We start from the raw sequence: 25,664 nt of genomic DNA, 5'->3' as shown, positions 1-25,664 counted from the left end.
ACAATGCTATTCTCCTCAAACTATCATCACTTCCTTGCAATTCAAAATATTCCAGCCTCTGGATCTCTTAGATGAGGGATCCATTTATAGATGTGTGCAAGGGTGTGAGTCATCTTTGGGGTTTTGATTAGTGTCATTCCACTTGCTACAATTGGTTCCACTTGGAGATTTATTGGATCTCTTACTCATCCCTAGGCAAATTCAGAGAAGCAAGTGTCATAGGAGAAGTTTCTAGAAGATTCCATGAGCAACTACCTAGCAAACTGTCTTGGACGTTTGTCCATCCTTGCCCATCACACCCTATAGAAGGCCCAAACAATATGCATCACACCTGGCCAGTGTAATACTCAGTATGCATCGCACATTGCCAGTGGAGCAATCAGTATGGTTCAGTTTAGGCCATTTCTGGATAATTTTTTAGGTGGAACTTTTGGGGAATGATGTAATCAGATGACCATTTTCTTTTAGGGTATAAAACAACTCTTTTAGGGGTTGAAGATCCCTAGTTTATCGACATATAATATTGGGGTTGAAGTGCCCAAATATGTCTATAACAGAAGGGTATTCCTCCTAAAACTTGTACACATTATATATATATATATTCAGGAAGGAACCCAACCTGTTTGACAACCCCAAAGACGAATGAAGCTATCTCTAAGAGATATTGCGAAGGAAGAAGTACTAAAACTCTTGGATGCCAGTTTTATCTATCCTATTTCCAACAGTCAGTGGGTCTCTCCATTAGTGCTAGTACCTAAGAAAGATGGAAGATGATGTATTTGTATTGATTATTGAGAATTAAACACCACTCTCAAAGATTATTTCCCTCTCCCTTTCATTGACCAAGTGCTTGATACCCTTGCAGGAAAGAAATACTTTTCATTTTTGGATGGCTTCAGTGGCTATAAGCAGATACAAATTGCATCCGAAGATCAAGATAAAACTACTTTTACATGTCCATGGGGTACATTTTCTTATAAAGTGCTTCCCTTTGGTTTATGTAATGCCCCGGCTACCTTTCAAAGGGAAGTCTTGGCCATTTTTGCTGATATAGAATTTGTAGAAATTTATATGGATGACTTTTCTGTGTTTGGTGATTCTTTTCAGGAAGCTCTAAAAAATCTTGAGAAAGTACTTCTTTGTTGTCAGGAAGCACATCTCACCTTGAGTGACATGAAATGTAGATTAATGTGCAAAGTGAGAGTGGTACCTGGCCATTTGATTTCTAGTAAAGGTATCCAGGTTGATCCAGCAAAGATTGAAATCATTCTGCATATTCCTGCACCCAAAACTCAAAGGGAAGTAAGAGGTTTTTTAGGACATGTTGGTTACTATAGAAGATTCATTGAAAATTTTTCTAAGATAGCTGCCCCTCTTTTCCGACTTCTAGCTAAGGATAGTGAATTTTCTTGGACCATAGCTTGCCAACAATGTTTTGAAACATTGAAGGAAAAGTTAGTATAGGCACCAGTTTTGAGAGGTCCTAACTGGTCCCTACGTTTTCACATTTCCTCTGATGCTTTAGATTTGGCTATTGGCATAGCTTTAGGATAAGAGGAAAATAAGAAATCCTATGCTATTTTTATTATATTAGTAAGAATTTGTCTTCCGCTGAATTAAATTATATACTTACAAAGAAAGAGTTTTTAGTTGTAATTTTTGCAATTAATAAGTTCAGGCACTATATTACAGGATATGAAGTATTTGTACATACTAATCATTCCACGATTAAATATTTGATGAAAAAACCATTGACTAATGGTAGAGTGACTAGGTGGTTACTATTGTTGCAGGAATTTAATATTACTATTGTCGATAGACTAGGAAAATATAATGTTGTAGCAGATTTTCTTTCTAGATTAGATAATCCTGGTGAAACAACTCTTGTTAATGATGATTTTCTAGATGAACATCTTTTTGCTATGTGAACAGATTCTTCGTGGTTTGTCAACATTGCGAATTACTTGGTTACTAGGAAAACACCACCCCACTTGTTCGCTCGTGAAAAGTGGAATATTATTCAGAAAAGTGTTGCATACTCTTGGATTCAAGGAGATCTCTTTTACACTGGTCTAGACATGATTATCCGTAGGTGTGTAAGAGAGGAGGAAGTGTTTGACATATTGAAATCTTCTCATGATGAACCTTGTGGAGGCCACTTCGCTGATAAGTGGACTGCATATAAAGTATTGTGTGCTGGTTACTTTTGGCCTTCCTTGTTTAAGGATGCCAAACAGTATGTCAGGCGATGTGATAGTTGTCAACGAGTGGGCCAACCTAATCAAACCAATGAAATGCCTTTATGCCCCCAAGTTATGATTGAGTCATTTGAAAAATGGACTATTGATTTTATAGGGCCAATAAATCCAACGTCATTAAGTAAAAAGCATATTTTGGTTTGTACAGGTTTTGTTACAAAATGGGTAGAAGCTAAAGATGTTTCCTTTGCTACAAAAAAGGTTGTTGATTTTCTTTTTACTGAAATCTTTACTAGATTTGGTGTGCCTAGAGAAATTGTTTTTGATAATGGTCCGCAGTTTATTTCTAATATGGTACAGGGTGTGATGGAGCAATACAAGATCTAGCATAGAAAATCCACACCGTATCACCCGCAAGAAAATGGCCACGTGGAATCCACAAACAAAGTGATCGAGTACATTCTTACAAAGACAGTAAATATGAATCAGAAAGATTGGGCTAAAAGATTACCAGAAGCTTTGTGGGCATACAAAACCACTTGGAGAAATAGCATGGGACATACACCATATGACTTGGTATATGGCAAACAGGTTCTGTTACTAATTGAATTCCAGATCAAAACTTTCAGAACTACAGTTCAGTTAGGACTAGATCTCTCTGAGGCACAACAACAACATCTTCTCCAATTAAATGAGTTAGATGAATTTTGTAGGGATGTTGTTCAGCAAAACATACTAATTCAGCAGCAACGCAAAAGGTGGCATGAAAAGTCTATTCAAAAAAAGCCATTCCAACCAGGTGATTGGGTGCTCCTTTATGATTCTAGATTTAAAATTTTTAAAGGGAAATTCCATAAATGTTGGATGGGACCTTATGAAGTGATCCAAGTATTTGAGAATGGAGCAGTAGAAGTTAAAGCTATTGATGGACAAAACTCAATATTCTTGATAAATGGACACAGATTAAAGAAGTAGTTTTAGTCACTTGCTAGGAAATATTTTACACAGCAAGCCTAACAACAATTTGGGATGGTACTGGTGAATGGTAATACCAACCTTTCGAAAACATGAATTCTTCTTCTTCTTAAAAAATAAATAAATAAATAATACATTTTTTTTTAAAGTAAAGAAAAAACATTTTCCTGTAATTATGAAAATTAGTTCACCAACATGATTGCAGAAGGATCAACCTAAAAACCATCTTGTTGGCAAGAAGATAAAAAATTTCTAATAAAAAGAGAATGTTGCTTGATCTTTAGATATGCTAGCAACCACCAAGTAAAAGCAGGTTCAGCAGAACCAACCTTTATACAATTGGGGTAATTAGCATGGATATTTTTATTCAAGTAATGCTTAATTTTTGCTGCAGTTATTTTCTTGCACCAGGGTAGGCAGACCTTCCAGAGATTTTCTGCCTTTCTTCATATTCCACTTTCGTAATATTCCCTCAGTTTTCTTCTTCAATCCCATAATGATTAACCTTCCCATATGCTTCTGAATTTACCCTGTCCATTTCATAAAAACCCCAGTTTACCCTTGAATTTTTTTTCCTATCCCACTTCTATTTATCCCCTCTTGTGGTACTATTCCTGGAATCCCTGTAACAGAATTCCTTCCCATTCTAAAATTTCTGTTTTCCCACTTCTTTGTTCCCTCATGAATTCATTACAGGATCTCGCGCACAAAGAGAAAAAGGATATTCTCTGAAGCATCAAGAAAGGGGGAAGCAAATTTCTAGTATAAGTTGAGGAAGCCATGTTGGAAGTCCAACCTATATTCTACTTAAATTCCCTATTCTTTTTTTTTCCAGATATTATGCTTGCACTAGTGCAAGCATGTCATCCTATATAATAATGCAAGTAGAATGGTACCAGCAGAATAACATAGTTTAAGTGATGAAGCAGACTGGTGCAAGCATTCACCGTATTAGAAACATAGTACAATTTGTTCTTTTCATAGCATACATCATAGGAAGGTGGTCGTCATGAAATTTTATAACAATTCCTTTCACTTAGTCGATGAGTACTTGTGCTATCATATTAACAGGGAGAAAATTATTTAAGGTACAAGGTGTTTTTAAGTTAAGAATCATGATCATTTTGTAATGAATGCTAAGTTCTTTTTTGAATTATAAAGGAGTGCAGAAGTGTTTAACTGTTGCTTGGATATAATTGCCCCTTTCCGCCATAATCCTAGATGTCCTTCACTCATAATGATTACCTCACCTAGTCGTTAAAACGCCGCCGCATGTACTAGTTCAAAGATGCCATGCATCCACGACTATTTTAGTGGAATGAATGGGCGATAAGATGGAAGGGATGGTAGATGGTTGGATCCCTATCTATAAGAACCAATTTTCCCGGTGTTGCATGTAAATTCTTGACTGTTCATAACCGTTAAGCAGTGATGCCACCTATTCGAAGTGAACCTTTGTCTCTTAGTAGGGTAGAACATACTGCTGAGTATCGCAATAGTTTTTCACTATTGCGAGACTCAGGCTTTCTTCAATTCTTGCAAAAGTTTGACGGGCACAATAGTGAAGTGGCCTTACAGTTTTCCAAAATTTTCAAAACTGGCCGAGTAAAAATTGGGCCTCTAAAATTTGAGGTTACAGAAGAGTTTATAGCAGCAACGACATGCTTGGAAAATACTAGTGAGCAATGGTTTAAAAAACAGAAACTAGAAAGGAAGTGATGGCAGCATTTCATCATCGACAAGAAGATGAAAGTAGATTAGAAGGAAGGAATTCCACGCAGTGCCCTGTTGGGACAGTGGCAGGACTTCCTTTTCATCCTACAGAAATTCGTAACCTATGAGGGAAGGTACTCCCGCACTTTTGTGTACCATTTTAGGATGTTGCGGCATTTCAAAGCCGCATGACACATCCAATGGAGGATGAATCTCCCCTGTTTTTTGCTTAAGAGCTTGGAAAAAATGGCCAAGGGTGTGCGGGACAGACGGGCAGACCAAACCGACAAGAAGTTATATCACCACGACTTGATCAATATTTTGATCTAGAAACAATTAGAAGTTAAAGGCATGACCTGGGAGGTGCTGTTAAAACAGCTACATAAAAAGATAGCTGGAAAGGAGACAGAGGAACCCACCAGCACAAGCAAGGGTCCAAGTAAGAATGTAAAGGGGAGTCCTTCTTGCACCAGTGCAAAAAGGAAATGACTTGAAAAATCAATAGAAGAAAGGGCCCCATCTCCAAATAAGAAGACAGCTAGTGCACCTATTGAAGAGACTCCTTCTACGCCACCAGTACAGGCACAGACCCTCGAAGAAGACAACCTGTCAGTCCTTGCAGACGCAACAAAATTTGTAGAGGTCAAAGATGACACTCTATTGGTTGATTTCATTAAAAGGCCCTGGAAAAAGAATGAAGAATCTGGTGCAGGCAAAGAACCACAGTCCCCACAGGACGTTGAATCCCCTTCTATAGCAATACAAGAAGAAGAACCAGAAGAAGAAGAATTTCTTAATGTAAACATGAGGGATACTGAGGTCCCTGAAGAAGACACAGCCCCTGTCGAGACAGAAGAAGAAGAATATTTGGTAACTCCTGCTGCTCAGATAGTTGAGCTAGACCTTCAAGTGAAAAACTTAGAACAGATCATAGCTAAAGTGCAAGAGGATAAAGAACGGAGTAAAGAAGAATTAATTGCCTAGATCTAGAAAAAGAAAGGAGAAGTTAGAATTTGGAAATACTGAGCTGTGCGATGTTTCAAGCGAATTAAAAAGGTGACAAAGAAACTAAAGAACATAAAAAAGAAGAAGTTCGAAACATTGCAGGCTGATGTCCATATGTTAGAGTAGGATTGAGCTGGAATGCTCAAAGTTTTGAAGGCTTTTTGCAAAGGGAAAGAGTTGTGTGAGGACACACAACAACTTAGGGATGGGAGGATGCTAGCCCCCTAATTTGCTCTCTTTTTGACATTTTCCCTTTCCTAAATCGTAACCATTTACGCTGTTTTACCTCTTTTATACACCCTCATCTTGCACCAGTCCAAGCACGATGACATATTTTGTATAAACTTTATTTTTCATACTTTTAATTTAACTTAGCATTAATTAATCATTTATTACATGATTTCTTACTTTTAATCACTCTTTGTAACTTATCGATATCTCCAATGTTTATTTGGTACTTAGAGTACTTACCGCATGACCGCAAATCCTAGTGTAGGATCAGATCATGCACCGTTGCCAGCACAACAAATCCTTGTAGCAGATCCAAAACTCCTTGATCACTGCCTCGTTTTGAGAAGCTTCAACCATGATAGCAAGATCGATCCAAAGGCAACCAAGATCGAATCTGTGAAGAACGAAAGCTAGAGATTGGCTACTAGCAGTTTTGCTAACCTTTTAATTTTGAAGGCCGAAAAGCTAAATTCTGCGTTTGGTTATGTAATTGGTTGAATGATCTATTTTGGCCTTTGGCCAAAGATCTATATAATGTAGAATGTAAATAGGACTAAGGGGAAGTTTTTGATAGTAGAAGAGAACAGAGACACAGCCAGAGAGGCAGTAACAGGTTGTTGTATTTTGTTATCACCCGAATCTGGGCTGGACGATGTATTAATGTATGTACTTGCCTCAGTGAATTAATAAAAGGGAGCTCCGCATCATGTTTCACAAATTTTGTTTTTGTATTTGAACTGATGAATTGATTAAGGTACTTAGCAGAGTTTTTATTTAAAGGGGAAACACGCTGGTTGGATAAGGTCCAGCTAACCCATCACATTTACCCCATTTTCCGTTTTCCTGTAATTTGTATTTACATTGTCAAGTGTGATTTAATTTTAAGTACATGCATTCGTGTTTGAGTGAAAGTGGATCCGTTGTGTGAAGTAGATAAATTCCCTTTCCTGCACTTGATTTTAGAATGGTTTTCCTCCACCTGGTTCAAGCAAGAGAAATAACCCTGCACTAGTGCACGTTGGTGCGATATCTCCTTTTCTGCAATTATGTTTGATTGGTTTTCCTTGCTTGGTCCAAGCAAGAGAAATGAACCTACACCAGTGCATGTTGGTGTGATGCAGTAAGCCTTCTTAGTCTACTTCCCGCAATCTTCTTTCTTTCATTAAATGCTCATGATAGGATGAATGTATATTGATTGTTTCTTTATTCCTGCACTCTGTTAAGATTAGAAACATTCACTTTTTATGCAATTGATTTAACAGTATAATAGCACTTGCAATAATTAAGCACTCATTTTAAGAATTAAATGCTAAGTGCAGGAAGCTTTAGTCTAGTGCAATAACTAGTTTCTTGCCACGGGATCTGAGTGCTTTGAACCTGGAAAAGTTCAAGCCCTTGCAGGAAGAAAAAAGCCTTTAGCAAAGACACTATTTATACCTTCTGCTTAAATCTTCGTTCTTGCACCAATGCAAGCAGACAACGATAGTACAGGATAGATTAGTGCAAGAAGGAAATCTCTAAAGGAGCGGGTTTAAGGGCTCATCTGATGAGACTGCTAAGTGTCTCTGCTAAAGAAAAACATGCACTCAGTAGTTAAACAATAATTAGCTAGAGTGATTGCCCTTTATCTTTAATTCTCTCTTGCAAATGCATTCTTCTTTGTTCCAGTCTTAGATTATTTTGATGGTTCAAGTTGCCTTTTTCTCTTTTTAATTTGATTTTGCAATCTTTCCTTTAAAGAAAGTAGGGATTTATATTAGGAAGATTCATACCATATCTGGCATTGCTTGTGCTTCGTTTCTAAGTTTACGGATCCCCCAGGTTGACAAATTAAGTGTTGAGGAGTTTTCTTAAGTGTAATTCCTGCACCCAACAATATTAATGAACGATAGTCAATACCAAATTGAGAATTGACATTTAGGATGTATCATATGGCTAACCTAGAAGCATTTATCTAGATGAAAAGAAATCAATATAGATAATGACAGACTCCATTAGCTTTTCCAAAAGCTATTCATCGATGCCAATCCATGGGCATAGTACTTGTATCTATGCTGCAGTTTTCATATTTCGGAGGTTCTTCTCATGTACTATCCATGCAACAAACTAGCATCTGAACCATATCCACCAGGGAAGTAATGTATTGCAACTTTAATAGTGGCATGCAACAAATTAATTTTGGATTCACATGACAAACACCATGCTCAATTGACACAAGAACACATGGATTTGCATATTTATTGGATATTGTCCATGTTGCAATACAACACACGACATAATTCGCACAATAACATGACTTTCATGACTTATTGGATTTTCTCCATGCTACCATACAAATAAGACATTTATTGTAACATAGGTGCACACCCATGCCGACACATTACACATGGCTCTTACATTTACTCCATAATGCGGGTAGTATTAATTGTAAGATATTGTCATAAAGATTATGTAAAATTTTATTAATTTAGATTTTATTTGATAAATTGTGCCAAAGTTTTATTAATTTAGAATTTGTCATAAAATTTAATATAACAATTTTTATCCCCACAATGGGTTGTTATTTACTATCTTTTTCTCTTCAATCTTCATTATAATATATCATTTTCTCCTCTCCTTGCAATAAAGGATCTAACCAATTTGTACCATTTTTAATTATTTTTATTTACAAAATTTTATAGAATTTACTTTATAAAAAAAATTGTGTTCCATATCTACAGTACAATCCAACTTAATTCTGCAACTCGAGCGTCTTCATCAAAACACATAAATTTATTTTACTGTTCTTGTTTGAGATTTATTATGTCATTTTACATTGCATTTCCCAGTAACAAACATTCATGTTTCCCAATTTTACAATATAAATATAAATATATATATATATATTTATATTTATATTAATTTTTATTTTTTTGAAGCTTCCTAATTTATTTTGCAATGATGGTTTTACTGTCCATCATTACCAGATCGTGCACTTGCAGCACTGTGCCAAATCTCTTTTGTATTGATGACTATACATCAAGAAATACTGGGAATTGTCCACTTGTTCCACAAATTAATTATTCAATTGTAGACAATCCATATTGTTTTGGTCAGCTACATCATGTAACCTGACATTGGCTTCAACATTTATTGTGGAATATTTATGTAGTATCATAAATTAGCACATTGCTATGATTTTGATTGTTATAGGATCATCCACTGTGTGTTAAACATTTATGAGAAAATTTGTAGTATTTCTAGCTCAATGAAAGAAACTATCAACGTTAACTTATTAGTGTTGTGGATAAATACTAGCGCAGATTCGACACCGCTTTGAGATGGGTCCAACAAGGTCTGGAATGAAGTAAAAGTATAAAGTCTGAACCGTCGATGCATTACACGTAATTTGAAAATATTTATTGACTATGTGTTGAGCACTTGTTTGGTTTGGCAGTTGGCCGCTTAATAAGCGAGACTATTTGTACAGGAACTGTAGACTATTGTGCACGAACTAGATGGCTAACGAATAGTTTATTAATATAGATGTAACTAGATATTTGTATGGAAGCTTGAGTACTGAGTAATTTATTAATATAGGTGTAGTTTTAAGAAGCAAAATATTTCAAATCAGTCCAGATCCCAACTTTTCCAAACGTTTAACAATTTATGAGTATTATTATGCGACTTGGATGGTGGAATTTCCGCTGCCTTTTAAGTATGTTGGTTTGTAACGCAAACGAAACCCATTTTTTTTACAGGATTCATAAACCAAGTGGAGTTTAGTTGAAGGTTTTATAAAGCAATAGGAGGTATATATTTTTATTTACCATCCAAAGAATTGAGACCAAAAGCATGTCACAACAAATTCTTTAGCAAGATGGGCCAATTTCATATAACAATAGTCAATCTACTTAGTCAATTCATACTCAATAAATTCAATAGTACAATCAACTATATTATATATTCTCAGGATAAAATGCAACAATTTTACACACAATACATAACGAATTCCCATCATATTTTTATTTATTTTTTACTTTAATTTAACTATATTTAAACTAGATGACTATGTGACATTGTTTGTTTCCTAATATGATAAACTCTAAAAAAAATTATAAAAAATAAAAATAGATGCCGCACACAACTTGAAGTCACAATTTTTTTTTTTTTTTTTTAATTTTAAACTTCTTTTATATAATATATTTGACTTGTTTGTATGATATATTTAGTTTAAAAGATAAATTGTTTTTTTCTCTTCTTAATTTTACATTACACTTTGTCTCATCACGATCATGTGCACATTCAAAACTTTGGGATTTTATGTAACCATAAAATGCAACGTCCGTTTTTCCATGAGTTTAGAATAATGTTTTCTTGGCACATATGATGTTGGTACCATGGTAGTGTAGAATCCATGTTTGCCTCCACAATGGGTATTGTGAGTGGTTAGGAAATGGAAAAAAAATGTCATGAACTAATAATAGAAAAATACTTATATCTATGAGTTAAGGGTTTCATTGTTATATTCATGGTCACTATGATGGAACCTCATTTCTTGAGGTAAACATAAAGAAATGTTAACTATCTAAAAATGAATCAACAACTATCGAATCATATTTACATTAAAGTGCTTGTTAATCATGATGATACTCTAAGTTGATCTAGCAAAAAAATACATAGACACAATTTGGTTACTATCTCTTAGCAAACTATTCTTGCATCGGAGCTACTAGCGCCAAACAATGTGGACATTCGAAACCCAAAACCCGACGTAGTACTTACCATAAGTGGAATTGTTGATTTGCTAATTGGAGTTTCTCTAGTTGTTGATTTCTCAAATGAAGGAAGAGTTATACAAGCATAAGCTATGAGGATGAGACATGAGCCTAAAACAACAAAGAAAATGAAAATGAATAATATAGCAATTATAAAAGAAATTAAAAACAGAAAACAACAAAAGACGTACCTAGTGTTGTGGGAGTAACAACCAACCCTAGCATTGTCTTGAGAGGGATACCAATCCCCACCATCATCGATATGAAATTAACTATAACTTCAAAATTGAATTAATTAAAACTAGATTTAAAATATTTGGTTTTTCTTTTGTGAATACCTAAGCACCAAGTTCCAAGTGACAAAATGGTAACATTATAGGCCATGGGAAGGGTGAGAACCAGCATTTGGTTGATGGAAAACCCCATCAAATTCTGAGTAATAATCAAAATTAAGGTAAACATATCCCAACATTCTTCTAAAACTAATAGTAAGGCGAAAAAGATTCAATGATGCAATGAACACAACAGTAAAATCTGAGGGTCGTCCAGGCATAAGTATTTTCTTGACCACAATATTAGAAAACAATCCTTTGGAATTTGTATACTTGAGAGTGGCCTTGGCTATGTGACATAATGTGTATTAAAATAATATGATGGATAGTCCCTTTGGAAATATAAACAATACACCTAGAACTTTCATATAAATAATGCCCTTGTAGATCTCCAACAAAAGGGATTAGTGCCAACTAAATTTTCATAGTTGTCAATGTTTGAAGATATTGAAGTTGAAGAGTTTTCTTTTCATAAAGACCATACATCAAATTGAACTCCTGCACATCAAGCATTAGTAACAAACATAGTGTGTTGAAATGATTAGTGATTGATACACACACCTCCACAAAAGACATTACATTTCCTCTATTTCATGAGCAAACATGATGTAGCTACAAAAACGAATGTCAATAGTAAACATTACACAAGAACGTGGAGGAATGTAATTAAAAATTTTAATTTATTATTAACAAACTAACGTAAAAGATGAAAAAAGATTAAAATACTAGAATCAATATCAACCATATACGACAAGGAATATTCCATCAAAATGAAATCAATACCATACACCTATTCTATTCTTTCAAGACAAAATCAAAATTTTGCATGCCCAATTTCGAAATAAATACACCTATCCACTTAATTATGTTTATAATAATTTATATAACACTAATATTAGTTGTTAGTATTATTTTCTTTAAAAAATTATTGATAATATTAATACTAATATTAATAATAATTTTATTAGTAATTATAATAATGTTGTGTTAATACTTTATTACAATAATAATATTATATTAATTATAACATAAATATATTATTAATGTAATAATAATATTCATGGTCAATCATGATCAACCATTGTCAATTTTAATCAACCATGTTCAACTATAATGTCAACGATGGTCAACCACATTACTAAATGTGGTCAACCTTAATTATTTTACAGAAATACATCATATAAAAAGATGATTTATAGTAATACGTGTAGTGCCCCGTTGTAATTGACTAACCCTAATATGTCATTAGCATTAATATAGCCTTAAGGCTCACACATTATTCTTTGAGGACCTTACATCAAGGATTCAGATACTTGGCTCTCACTGTTAGTGGATGTGATTATTTTTTAGTCGATATTATGACAAAAATAGTTGTGATGAATGCATTTATAAGTATGTCTAATCATGCAATGGATTCATTATGTTTTCTATTTACATTAGTTCTGACTCACGGTGAACAAGGATCTTGATGACTATGTCACGTTGATGTTCAAACATATGATATTATGTCAATGACTAACACTATTGATGGAAGAGCATCCAGCTAAGGGAGGTCACGGTTGGAGTACTTGTCTTTGCAGACAGAAAGGAGTTTCCCTTAGTTTTTTTAAATTCCATTTAAATTTCTAGTTAATAGCATTTAGCACCTTATATTAAGTTTAAGGTTGTCTCAGCCCACTGTTTATTTTTATTTACCGTTCTTTTTTTTTGTTTCAAATTAACTTTAGAATACAGACAAGGATGAACAATTATCAATGAATAACTAAAATGTAACTATTGACAGTTTAAATAACTGTACAGTGATATTTAAGAAAGAGAGAAAAAAGCCACTGTAATCATCCATCATAGTATTGACTAAAAAGAATCATGCAAACATTTTGAGAAGAGGAAAATCTAAGTCCATGTATTTGGAGCCTACAGTTATTTAAATTAAATTCATATACCCATTTCCTAACAATAACAGAGAGCAGACATTATCACAGAGGCAAGAAGAAAACGCAGTCAAGTCCCATAGAACAACAGAGTGGGTTTGCAGAAGATTCGAATACAACAAATATCTATAGGTACCAACAGAACTCGCATCATTTCCATTTACTATTTACTTTTCAAAAATCTCTATGTATATATATAGATATCAAAAATTTACAGTCCAAGATACAATTATAAAAACACAGACAAGTTATGAAACAGAGGTCCTCCATAACAATGTCAAATATAACCACAAGTTCACCATAGAGCTAACATAAATATAGTTTCCTAAGTTAACAGCCAGAAGGCATAAATACAGAGAACCATGAAACAGTGAGACCGAAGCCACAACCCTCGACAACATAAGACTACTAATAGCAAATTCTTCGAAATAGATAGACAGAGAAATGACAAGGTGCGACCCTACCTGATACAAGAGCATAGGTGTCAGGGCACGAGACCAGCAACTAGTGAGCCTAGCCATTCACTTATCGTGGCCACCAAACAAGGTCATCAGAGTCCAAGTAACAGAGCCATCTAAAGAAATTGAAGACAGTGCCAAGGATTTAAGGCGAGTTCACTTACTAGAGGAGTCAAGCCTTGAAAATGGAGGAAGGAAGGCACAGACCAAGGTCACAGTCGCAGAGCACCCACTGCTCACAAGGAGCAAGAATAATCAATAACAGTAGGAAACGAAGTAGAATCTTAAGACATGGAGGGAGAGCTTACCTTTGATTGAATGCTAGATGAAAGCTGAGAGTCGAGCCACCCCACGACCATGACCTGCAACAAAATGCCAAGCTTCCAGTCAAATAGCGAGGTGAACACTTTGAAATCAACAGCATAATCAAAACCAGCATACAACAAATATCCACAAGTATAGGACCCAAAATCATAACAAGAGCCAAACAGACAAAGACCAAAGACTGAGACCAGGGATCCCAGACCCGAAACTTCACAATCGTTCTCAGAACAGGGAATATCACCAAGGTGTGCAACCAGAAAACCTCACAAAGAACCATCCCTAGAGCTAGACAAGTGAAACCCTCGTGGAGCAGCAACTTGAGACCATAAGCCGAGACCTCACCTCGACAGAGCAGTAGAGCACCACAACAACAATAGAATGGTCAAGGTTAGGGTTTCTTTGGTTTAATGAAGAGGCGGGAGAAGCGAGACCCGAGGACAGGATAGTTGTCCTCACACCATTAAATCAGTAGTATTGCGCCATAAAACCAATCAACAATAAAATCATCCATGCAATCACCCAATTAATGATATACCGTAAGTGATCAGGGTTGGTCCCATCAATTTTGGTATTAGAGCAAGTTAGGGTTAATTTTTTTTTTTTTACAAAATGGAAGTCAGAAGAAGAGGTCGTGGTAGAGCTATTAGAAGAGTATCAGATGAGGGATTAAGAGAAGAGATTAGGATCCTGAATGCTTGTTTGGTAGCAGTAGAAGTAGGAAGGAGAAGGGATCCGGAATGGGGAGATGATAGTGAGGAAGAAGCTGCAGTTACGATAGATGGATCAGATGAGGAAGGACCTAAAATCAGATTGTTAAGGTTAGTTTTATTGGCTAGCAGTAAGCCAAAGCCTGAGATTTCAAACTATGATGGTAGTTTTTCCACAGAAGTGTTGTTGGACTGGATTAGTGAGTTAGACAAATACTTTGAATGTGAGGAGATCAACGAAGATAGAAAAGTTAAATTCACTACCACCAAGTTGAAAGGACATGTGGCCTTATGGTGGGACAGTGTCCAAGCAGAGAGGAGAAGATTAAATAAGTTACCTATTAAAAAGCGGACCAGAATGGTCGCCAAAATAAAGGGTAAATTTTTGCCCAAAGATTACCAAATTGCTCTGTATCGATAGGTGCAGAATTTGAAACAGAGAGGAACGACAGTGAAAGAATATATCGAAGAATTTCACCGGGTGAATCTGAGAGTAGGTTACGTTGAAGACAACCTAGAAAAAATAGCAAGGTTTGTGAATGGCCTAACGCTGGAGATATTGGACGAGATAAGTATTCTTTCTCCAAAAACTATAGAGGAAGCATACCAAAGTGCCTTGAAGGCAGAAGAAAAGATCACCAGGAAGCAGAACGCCAGAAGAGGATGTGGATCTGGCAGAGGGAAAGGACAATCCTTTGGCAAAGGTAGGACTGCCAACAACAGTGAAGAAGGCAGTAGTTCAAAGACCTCAGGGACAGCAGAATAGGAAGGTATCACTAGGGGAGGAAGGCCATACCAGCGAGGAAGGGGTAATGGCAAAGGCAGAGGAGCTACCTATCAGTGTTACAAGTGCCACAAGTGGGGGCACAGGTCCTTTGAGTGTCCTGAAGGTGAACAGGCTAGATAAAAAGGAGCATATGTTGCTCAAACAAAAGAAGCAAAGGCACCACCCCAAGAGGCAGAGAATGTATCGGAGACAGGAGAAGCCTTAGTCTTAAACAAGGTAATGTTGAAACTGGCAAAGGAGACAACTGACCAAACTCAGAGAAAGGCATTATTATGAACTGTGTATAAGTCACATGGAAAATGTTGCAAACTGATTATAGATAGTGGAAGCACTGATATTCTAGTTGCAATAGAGATGGTGGAGAAATTGGGTTTGAAAAGGTTAAAGCACCCGACTCCCTATAAGGTGTCTTGGTTACAGAAAGGACATCAATTGCTAGTTGATGAGTAGTGTGAGGTGGAATTCCATATTGGAAAGTATAGGGACAAGGCGATTTGTGATATCATGCCTATGGACGTGTGTCATATTATGCTAGGTAGACCATGGCAGTATGATCAAAAAGTCGTTCATGACGGAAAAACAAACTGCTACAAGTTTGTTAAGGATGGGGTTAAGCATATACTAGTACCCATCAAGGAAGAAGAAACAACAGAGACTAGTGGGACAAAAGTGTTGCTAATGGGAGGAAAAGAATTTTTAAAGCAGGTTGAAGATAATGAGATAAAGTATGTCATTGTAAGGAGACTAAGAGTAGTGTTGTTGTATACTGAAATTTCCGACTTATCAGAAGAAATCTAGGATTTGTTACAGGAATTCAGTGACATTGTGGTGGATGATTTATCAAATAAGTTCCCACCAAAGCGAATTATCAGTCATCAAATAGATTTCATCCCTAGAGCAAGTTTACCAAATAAAGCTACTTACTGGATGAGTCCTAAGGATGATGAACAGATTAGGAAGCAGGTATAGGAATTGTTGGACAAAGGATTGATATGGGAAAGTTTAAGTCCTTGTGCAGTTCCGACAATTTTAGCTCCCAAGAAAGGAGGCAAGTGATGAGTGTGTACATATTCAAGAGCAATAAATAAAATTACTATCAGGTACAGGTTTCCATTGCCACGAATGGATGACATGATGGACTGCTTGAGTGGAGCAGCATATTTTTTGAAGATAGATCTAAAGAGCGGATACCACCAGATTAGAATAAGAGAAGGGGACAAATGGAAAACAACTTTCAAAACCAATGAAAGTCTGTATGAATGGCTGGTGATGCCATTTGGGTTGAGTAACGCCTCTAGCACTTTCATGCGGCTAATGAATTAGATGTTGAAGGAGTTCATTGGAAAATTCATGATTATATATCTTGATGATATACTGATTTTCAACAAGACCAAGGAAGAATATTTTCGACACGTTAGATATGTTTTGGAGAAGTTACAGCAAAATAAGTTGCTGATAAATTTAAAAAAATGTTCTTTCTTTCAGAAGGAGTTAGTCTATTTGGGTTTTATGATTGCAGAAAATGAGCTGAAAATGGACCCAGAAAAAGTTGCAGCTATAATCAGTTGGCCATCCCCTAAGAGTCTGTTCGAAGTTTGGAGTTTTCACGAGTTGGCAAGTTTCTATCACAAGTTCATAAAGAATTTTAGTGGAATTTTCACACCCATGTTGGATACCATCAAAAAGGCAAGTCAGCCTTTCCATTGGACTGAAGCTGTAGAGAAAAGTTTCCAGATATTGAAGAAGAAGATCACTGAAAGGCCAATTTTGAGATTGCCTGATTTTAACAAACTTTTCCAAGTTCATTGTGATGCCAGTGGTACAACCATTGGAGTCATACTCAGCCAGGAAGACATACCAGTAGCTTACTTCAGTGAAAAACTAAATGAAATCATGCAAAAATACATGTCTTACGACAAGGAATTTTATGTCGTCGTCCAAGCATTGAAGCATTGGAGACATTTTTTGTTGGGTAATGAGTTTGTCTTATTTTCTAATAATTTTGCGTCACAGTATGTTATGCAGCAACATAAGCTGAATCATAAAGACACAAAATAGGTTGAGTACTTGCAGAGTTTTACATTCATATTGAAGCATATCAGTGGTCAAACCAACAAGGTAGCAGATGCACTAAGCAGAAGAGTTTTACTCTTACAGGAGAGCACGATACAAGTGTTGGGTTTTGAACACCTGAAGGACTCGTATCAAACCAATGCAGATTTCAAGGAGGCTTACGAAGCTTACCAAAATCCCTTGTTGAGGAATAATAGTCCATGGCTGGACTATAACTTACAAGAGGAGCTGCTATTCAAGGGAGGACAATTGTGTGTTCCAGAATGTTTGATGAGGGAGAACATCATCCGGGAAAAACATAGTGGTGGTCTAGCCAGACATTTCGGTATTGATAAGACCTTGGATCATCTCAGTCATTTTTATTACTGGCCGGAGATGCGAAGAGACATGCAACGATATGTAACCAGGTGTAAAATGTGTCAGTTGGTGAAAGGGCATAGTCAGATTGCGGGATTGTACACACCCTTGCCTATTCCAAACAGACCGTGGGACTCAGTTAGTCAGGACTTTGTCTTGGGTCTGCCAAAAACACAGCAGGGTTTTGACTCCATCATGGTGGTGGTGGACCATTTCTCCAAGATGGAACACTTCATCCCTTGCAGGCAAACTAGTGGCACTACCCATGTAGTAAACTTTTTTTTCACTGAACTGTCAGACTACATGGCTTACCCAAGTCCATTGTTTCCGATAGGGATGTAAAATTCACAAGACATTTCTTGCACACCTTGTGGAAAAAGTTGGACACAAAGTTAAATTTAGTTCCACCTATCACCCACAGACCGATGGACAGATGGAGGTGGTGAACAGGAGTTTAGGAAACTTGCTACGGAGTCTAGTTGGGGAAAATTCATGAATGTGGGATCATGTACTTGCCCAAGAAGAATTTTCTTACAACGATTCACCAAATTGAAGCACAGGAAGTAGTCCTTTCCAGATCTTGTATGGAATGCATCCCCGAGGAGTGCATGAGTTACGAGATTTGGGACAGTTAGAAAGAAGAAGTGTTGATGGGGAAGATTTCATAAGAGAAATTAACGACCTACATGAGCAGGTGAAGTCAAGATTACAGGACAACAGTCAAAGGTACAAACAGAAAGCAGATCTGAAAAGACGGGAGGTACAATTTAACATAGGGGATCAAGTCCTAGTGCATCTACACAAAGAAAGATTCCCTAAGGGTGAATACAATAAGTTGAAGTTTAAGAAAATTGGACCTTACAAGATTTTACATAAGTTTTCTACAAATGCCTATGAGCTGCAATTTCTTCAATGTTCTCCGCCATTGAACTATTTTGTTTTAGATTTATCAATTGGCTAAAGTAGGTGTTTCTCTTTGTATCTTCATAATGTGTTATCGTTTCCTCTGTAAAAATTGACGAGGTGAAAAGTGGTTTATGAGAACAAAGTCATCTATACCATACAAACTAATTGGTTTCTACATATAAATATGTAATATGTACCTTTTGTGAGGGTTTCACATCATGTAGATCAAAATATCTCTCCATCTGTAATATCCATGTTACCGGAACCTTGCCATTAGGCTTCCTCATATTGATATTTGGAATGTGGGAGGTTTTCAACCCAAAGTTAGAGTCTCTAAAATCATGATTAATATTCCTTTTTTTTCTCATCATGAGTTTCATGGAATGCCTTGTCGCCATGAGGAATATTTTATTGTAGCAACTTTGTCAAAACTTCCTTCAAACCTTCCATTTCTACTTTTAAACCATATTTCAAACCTTCCACTTTTATTTCTAAACCATCCTTCAAGCTTTCCATGTCAATTTTTATTTTTTATTCTAAACCATCCATGTTTCCTTTTAAACCATCCACCTTAACATTCATCATCACTTTCAATTCATTTTTGGTTACTCTTTGTGAGAGTGAAATTTGTTGCACTTGGTCTCGTAATTTTTATATATCATGTTTCATTTCTTCTTCTTCTTCATGAGTCATAGAGGAGCTTTCTAGTTGCTTATTAGTTGTGTCGATATTTTTGTTTCGAAGCATTTTGAAATGAAACAATGATATATATTCTCCTTTACACCCTTTAAATCACTTCAAACTGGTTTTGTAAACAAAAGTTATGCAAGCTATAAAAAATAAATACTTTTTCCTTGTTTTTTAGGAGTTCAATATTCAAATTGTTGTATCTTTGTAATTTCAGATTTCCAAGGTCTGAAATTTCGTCCAGTGGTAGCCATTTGAGTCTTATTTCCATCCCCATAAGTCAAGATTTTATTGGATCCTTGAAGAAAGAGTTATGCCCAATCTCTCAAGATAACCTGATTATTGACTAGTTCAGTAGAGTGAACTTGTACAAAGTGCCACGTGTCAATTTTTTTTACTTTGGACCCGAAAATCATAAATGAAATAGTAAAGTCCATTCAATTTCAATAATGTTTTATGAAATTCAAATTTGATGCTCAGAGAGAAAGTTATGATGATTTTCACTAGGTCACCTATTTGAAATTGAATTCTGGCACCTATAAAAAACCCTAACTTCCTCAAATGATATCTCCACAAATATAGTGAACCAAGATCTGAAATTCGTATATGAAGTGAAACAATATTTAATCTCCATGTGGTTGAAATTTTAGCTTCTAAATCTTCATAGAAAAAAAAAATTATAGGAAAAATTTCAAGATAACCTGTTTGAAGAAGCGAAACCCTAGAATCCAAAGCTCTGATACCAAATGTTATGCAACCAACTCAAAAAATAGTGGAATAGATATATCAACAACTTATAAATTAGCTTCTTTGAGGGGGAAGCCTCATTTACATTACATGAATTAACAATCCTTGGATGATACAAATGATAAGACTTCTTTGGCATATATAGGAGTCTAAAGGGTCACAATATAATGAGAGCCTACATAACAATAATAATGTAAGGGTACAATAATAACAATTGTGGGTTTCTATGGGGCACAACAATAACAACATGGGGGGTACATGGGCACAACAATAATAATAGGGGGATATACCAACAATAACAATAAGGGGAATGCACTAATATTATAAGTACCTAACATTTTTGGACAACCGATTAGCCATGGATTATATTGGTATATTAGAATGAATAAAGAGTTTTTGATGCTTTCGAAGTCATGGAATAATAATAGTTTATAGGTGAATGTGATTATTTTTACCTGTCAAACATATTGACCAATATTCACCTATGAACCATATTCAACTATATTACTAAATAAGATAGGTAAAATATCCATCTGTAATAATAGTTTTACATACTATAGTTTACCATAGTTATATGATAGTTTATGTGGTAATAGTTTACCACATGGTTGACTATATTCTTAATAGTTTACCATATGGTTGTCTATATTTGCATATGAGTTGACTAGGCAAATATTTGCCTAATATAATCAATCGTTAGGCACATCTATTTCGAAATTGGGCTTGCAAAACTTTAATTACTTTAGGGAGAAAATTAGGTGTAGGATTTATATTTTAAGTTGAAAGAGTATTATTTGTTGAATTCAAAAATAGATGGCTGATATTTATTTTCAGCCCATCATCTTGTGCATTTTTTTTTTTTCGTTTTCATTCGTGTTCTCCTCCCTATAAACTAGGGTAGACAGATTATCCATATGTAATAATAGTTGCCATACTTATATGGTAGTTTATGTGGTAATAGTTTACCACTATTTACAGGAGAATCCTAATAGTGGTATTATTAAGAGTGTACCATGTGGATGACTATATTAAGTGAATATTCACCTAATATATTCAACCAATAGTCTTATCTATTTCAGAATTCAGCTTGCAAAATTTTAATTATTTTATAGAGAAAATTAGGTGCAATGATTATTAATAGTTGCCATACTTATATGGTAGTTTATGTGGTAATAGTTTACCACTATTTACAGGAGAATCCTAATAGTGGTATTATTAAGAGTGTACCATGTGGATGACTATATTAAGTGAATATTCACCTAATATATTCAACCAATAGTCTTATCTATTTCAGAATTCAGCTTGCAAAATTTTAATTATTTTATAGAGAAAATTAGGTGCAATGATTATTTTTTAAAGTGAGCAAGTGAGCAAATATTATTAGTTGAATACACGAATAGATGGCTGAGATTTATTTCTCAGCCATAATCTTGTGCATTTTCTTTCTTTTTCAATTTTCATTTACATTCTCCTCCACAATGTTGATCAACCTACCAAAATTCCCTCCACATGGTTGATCGCTCTACTGAAACACTCATCATCTCCACACGGTTGATTGCCTAGACTGCTCACATTACAGTAATCAATTTACACAATCTATTCATTTGATTTCTCAACCGTTTCAATAGATTCACAAGGAACTATGGTGGGATTCTGCAAGAAGCCTTGCAGAATCACATAAAACCTTGTACACAAATATAAGGACAGATAAACATTTTTCTTTTTCTTCTTCCAATGCATTTTCATTCATTATTTCATCTGAGTAGAGTAGGAATAAAGAAATTGAAATCATGAGTAGACTGTTAGAAGTCACGCTATGGACACTCTTGGTGAAGATCATTATATTGTGAATAGATATGGATGTATCCCTTTTATTTAATGGATGAGAAGGAAGCAAACATGGTGCCATGCGGAGTTTAATTCTCCTTTCCGTCAACCATGTGCAAAAGGTGTAACCATGAGAGAAGAAAGCAACAAAGAAGGCGTAACCATGAGAGAAGAAAGCAACAAAGAAGGCGCCATAGATGTAGAACACTAAAACTAAAAATGTTTCTGACGAGAAATCTAGGTCTGTAGAAAGAAAGACAGAGATTGCATTGCTTTGTAAAGCCCTCACACATAATTTCTTTAATATTTCACAACAATCGTGTCTTAAATTTGCAAGTATCTTTAAAATTAAAGCGCGCCAGTCTTAAATTTTCAAGTATCATTAAAATTAGTTTCGTTCTGTCACTAACTTGCAATAATTTTGTGGGGTTTATAATACAAATGGCAAGGCTCATTAATCCATTTTCGCCGACAGAGACTATGGGCCAGGTCCTTCTGTTTCCGACATCTTCATGGAAAGTTTCCATAGATAACAAGATCTCAAGGGAATGGAATTAAATCCTCTTGGAACACAATAATTTCTTTTATATATGATCATACATTGTTAACCCTGTAAATTTGTCAATAGAATTGAAAGGGTGGAAAACATAGTCTAAATTAATATTCCCAAACTCTGAAGCCAACCGATGGTCAAAGAGAGGCTATATCTCGGTTATGAATATCATATTGTTTGGTTGTTTGAATCACTGAATTGAAATTCCTTTCTTTTTTTAAGAAGTGCTAATAAATCGTTTTGACTCAGAGTTACTTTACTTTCGCATAATATCCTTATTGAATATTACATCTAGATTTTCCCAATCGATTATTACTCTAAAAATGAATGAAATTCAATTTGAAACCCTCTTCTATCACTAATGAAGTGGTTGTGTTACCATGTCAGTAAAGCGAATGTTACATTTCCTCAGTGTTAAAACCTTGATTAATCGCTAATGCATCTGGTAAGATCTCTATCACAATTGTGATGAAGTAAATTCTTGTAATAACTTTGTGGTAATTATTTCTTGGTGGATCGATGGATGTATGTCAACAATCTATAACTAAGAGAGAAATAGATCAAACTTGGATTTTTATTACCATTAGTTTGTCTAACAATATGATGTATCATTTGTTTGAGCTATTGATGAAACAAAAATAGTGTTTAAATGTACATTACACTAATACCTTGTAGAATTTATAGATGAAAATCCAAATTTGAAATATTTACATTAATACATCATAATGGCTTTTGAATTCTAAAGCTTTCTAGTATGTAAGCAATGAAATACAATTGATAGACAAGAAAATGAAGCAATACATGAGGTGGATATATAATAAATAGTATGAATTAATATTAGAAAACAAATACATAAAGTGAACTCATGGATATACAATGCCAAAATTACAACTAAATTTATATATAGAATCATGTGAGAAAAGGAATAACGACCCTATTTCAGGTGTGATATAAAATCGGAAGAATTGAGCATATGCATTTCTAACGATGCATGTTTGTATTTATGTCTTTAGAGATATTACAATCTCACAAATTATGTATCGATGGAGAGAGTATTAGGTAAAATGGATGTAATATTCGATGTGGATGATCTTTGTGGAATTTTGAAAAGTGAATACCACTCTAATTTCTTGTGCCTACAATCAAGCTGATGTCGAAACCCACACTCATGGTTAATATTAATATTGCAAGAGGGAAAGTGAAACCATCCAGCTATGTACCCTACCTATAACATTTAAAAATATACTCTTAGGGCCTCTTCAACGTCACCATTTTTGACATACCGTCCAATCATAATAATGTAACAATTGATCAACTATCCTAGAATATTTTGATAAAATTTTTGGCATGAAGTTTTGACATAATGTTTGGCAAAATCTCCCATATTTTTTTTTGTATAGTTTGAATTATTCACAAGTCACTTCAAAATTATGTTTTAAATTATTCATGCATGATTTAATGATGGATTAGAAGCTAATTAAAAATTGGCTTTGAAATTTGGCTAACTCTCAATTGTAAAGACTAAGTGCATAGAAACCACCCATTGATTTGGAGTTTGAACCGATTGAAATGTAGATGCAATGAAGAAGCACAAGATTATAAATTATGGAAGAAGAAATTATGCAAACCCTATATGGCTGGATGTCTATTGATATTTCAACTTTTTTATATTGTTAGCTTTTTATAATTCAAGTTTACAATGTTTTATAATATTCATTTTTTATGTTTCAACATTTTATAATACTAAGTTTCTAATATTAGGTTTTTTTTATATTAATAATAGAATTAGCGATAAAAAATAAAATTTAAAAGGTGTATTCACTCTAACAATATGTTTATGTGTAAGCTCAGGGGGATTTTGATTAATGGTGAAAGGCACTCCTTGCGATAGGTCACTCATTAAAATCTCTCATGGGTCCTGATTCACAAAAAAAAAAACAACCAATATGGTTAAGATTATTAATGATATTAACGTTAACATTGAAAATATAAATAGTAATAATATTAATATTAATAAATAACATTAATAATAATTAAATTTTATTCATTTTAATCAAACATAGTAAAACAAATTCAACCATAATCAAACATTACCAACATGGTTAATCATTGTAACTCATGGTCATTGATGCTCAACAATACACATCCTTAGTTAGCCATAGTCAACCATGGTTCAACTTGGTCAACCATAGTCAACCTTGGTCATCCCTCTCAACCTAGAAAACCCCTTGCTCTACCCATTCCTAATGGCCAACTAGGGTCAACCAAGGTTAGAATGGCCAAACATAGTAAACCAAGGTCTCCATGGTAGAACTTGATCAACCCTTGTCAAAATGGGAAACCATAATATATCATAGAAAAGTATGGAACCATGGAAAAACATGTGAAATAATGGCCAGTAATGTTCAACCATGGGAACTTAAGTCAACCATGGTTAACCATGGTTAACCATGGTCATGATTTGTCAACCATAGTCACAATAATTAACATTTAAAAACCATGATCAACCTAGGTCACCATGGTAAAGCATGGTCAACCATAGTCATTCATTATCAATTAGACTACCATAATCTATCATAGGAAACTTTGGTAAAACATGGTCAAACTAGTTAAACCATGATCACCCATGGTAAACTTGGTCAATTCATATTCACCCATGATTAAACCATGCTCGCCTATAGTTAATGTTTAAAAATGTTTATTAATAGTAATATCAATATGGTTTAATAATATAAATATTAATATGTTTGATAGTCAATACTCTTCAAATTTGGCTAAACATAATTGCCTATTATTATTATTGATTAATATCGATAGTCAAATATAGTCAAATACATTAGTCAAGCATAGTTAAATAAAGTCAACTTTTATAGCCAATGTTTAAATAGTTGACCATGATCAAACTTGGTAAAACCAATGTTTACCATATTTAAAAATAGTCAACCTTGTTTGCTCATATTTGTCCTCAATCAATGTAACTCAACCATATTCAATTATAGTCAACCATGTTTGACCAAAGTCAAACATTGTCAACCACAATCAGCTAAGGTTATATGTGGTCAAACATAATCAAGATTTAAAAATGTTTAATAATAG

The 25,664-nt window shown here is 34.7% G+C and overlaps 1 pseudogene; it reads right to left on the bottom strand.

The window, feature by feature from the left end:
* Positions 1-13,772: 13,772 nt before the first annotated feature.
* Positions 13,773-25,664, bottom strand: part of LOC149240104 (conserved oligomeric Golgi complex subunit 5-like) — a 50,026-nt pseudogene continuing 38,134 nt past the window's right edge.

This window comes from Pinus tabuliformis, chromosome 8, assembly GCF_031772625.1.
Source record: "Pinus tabuliformis cultivar Carrire ecotype Pingquan chromosome 8, CPIR1, whole genome shotgun sequence".
NCBI classification, from domain to species: Eukaryota; Viridiplantae; Streptophyta; class Pinopsida; order Pinales; family Pinaceae; genus Pinus; species Pinus tabuliformis.
Note: the sequence above shows the minus strand (reverse complement) of the source record. Positions and strands in the feature narration are given on the sequence as shown.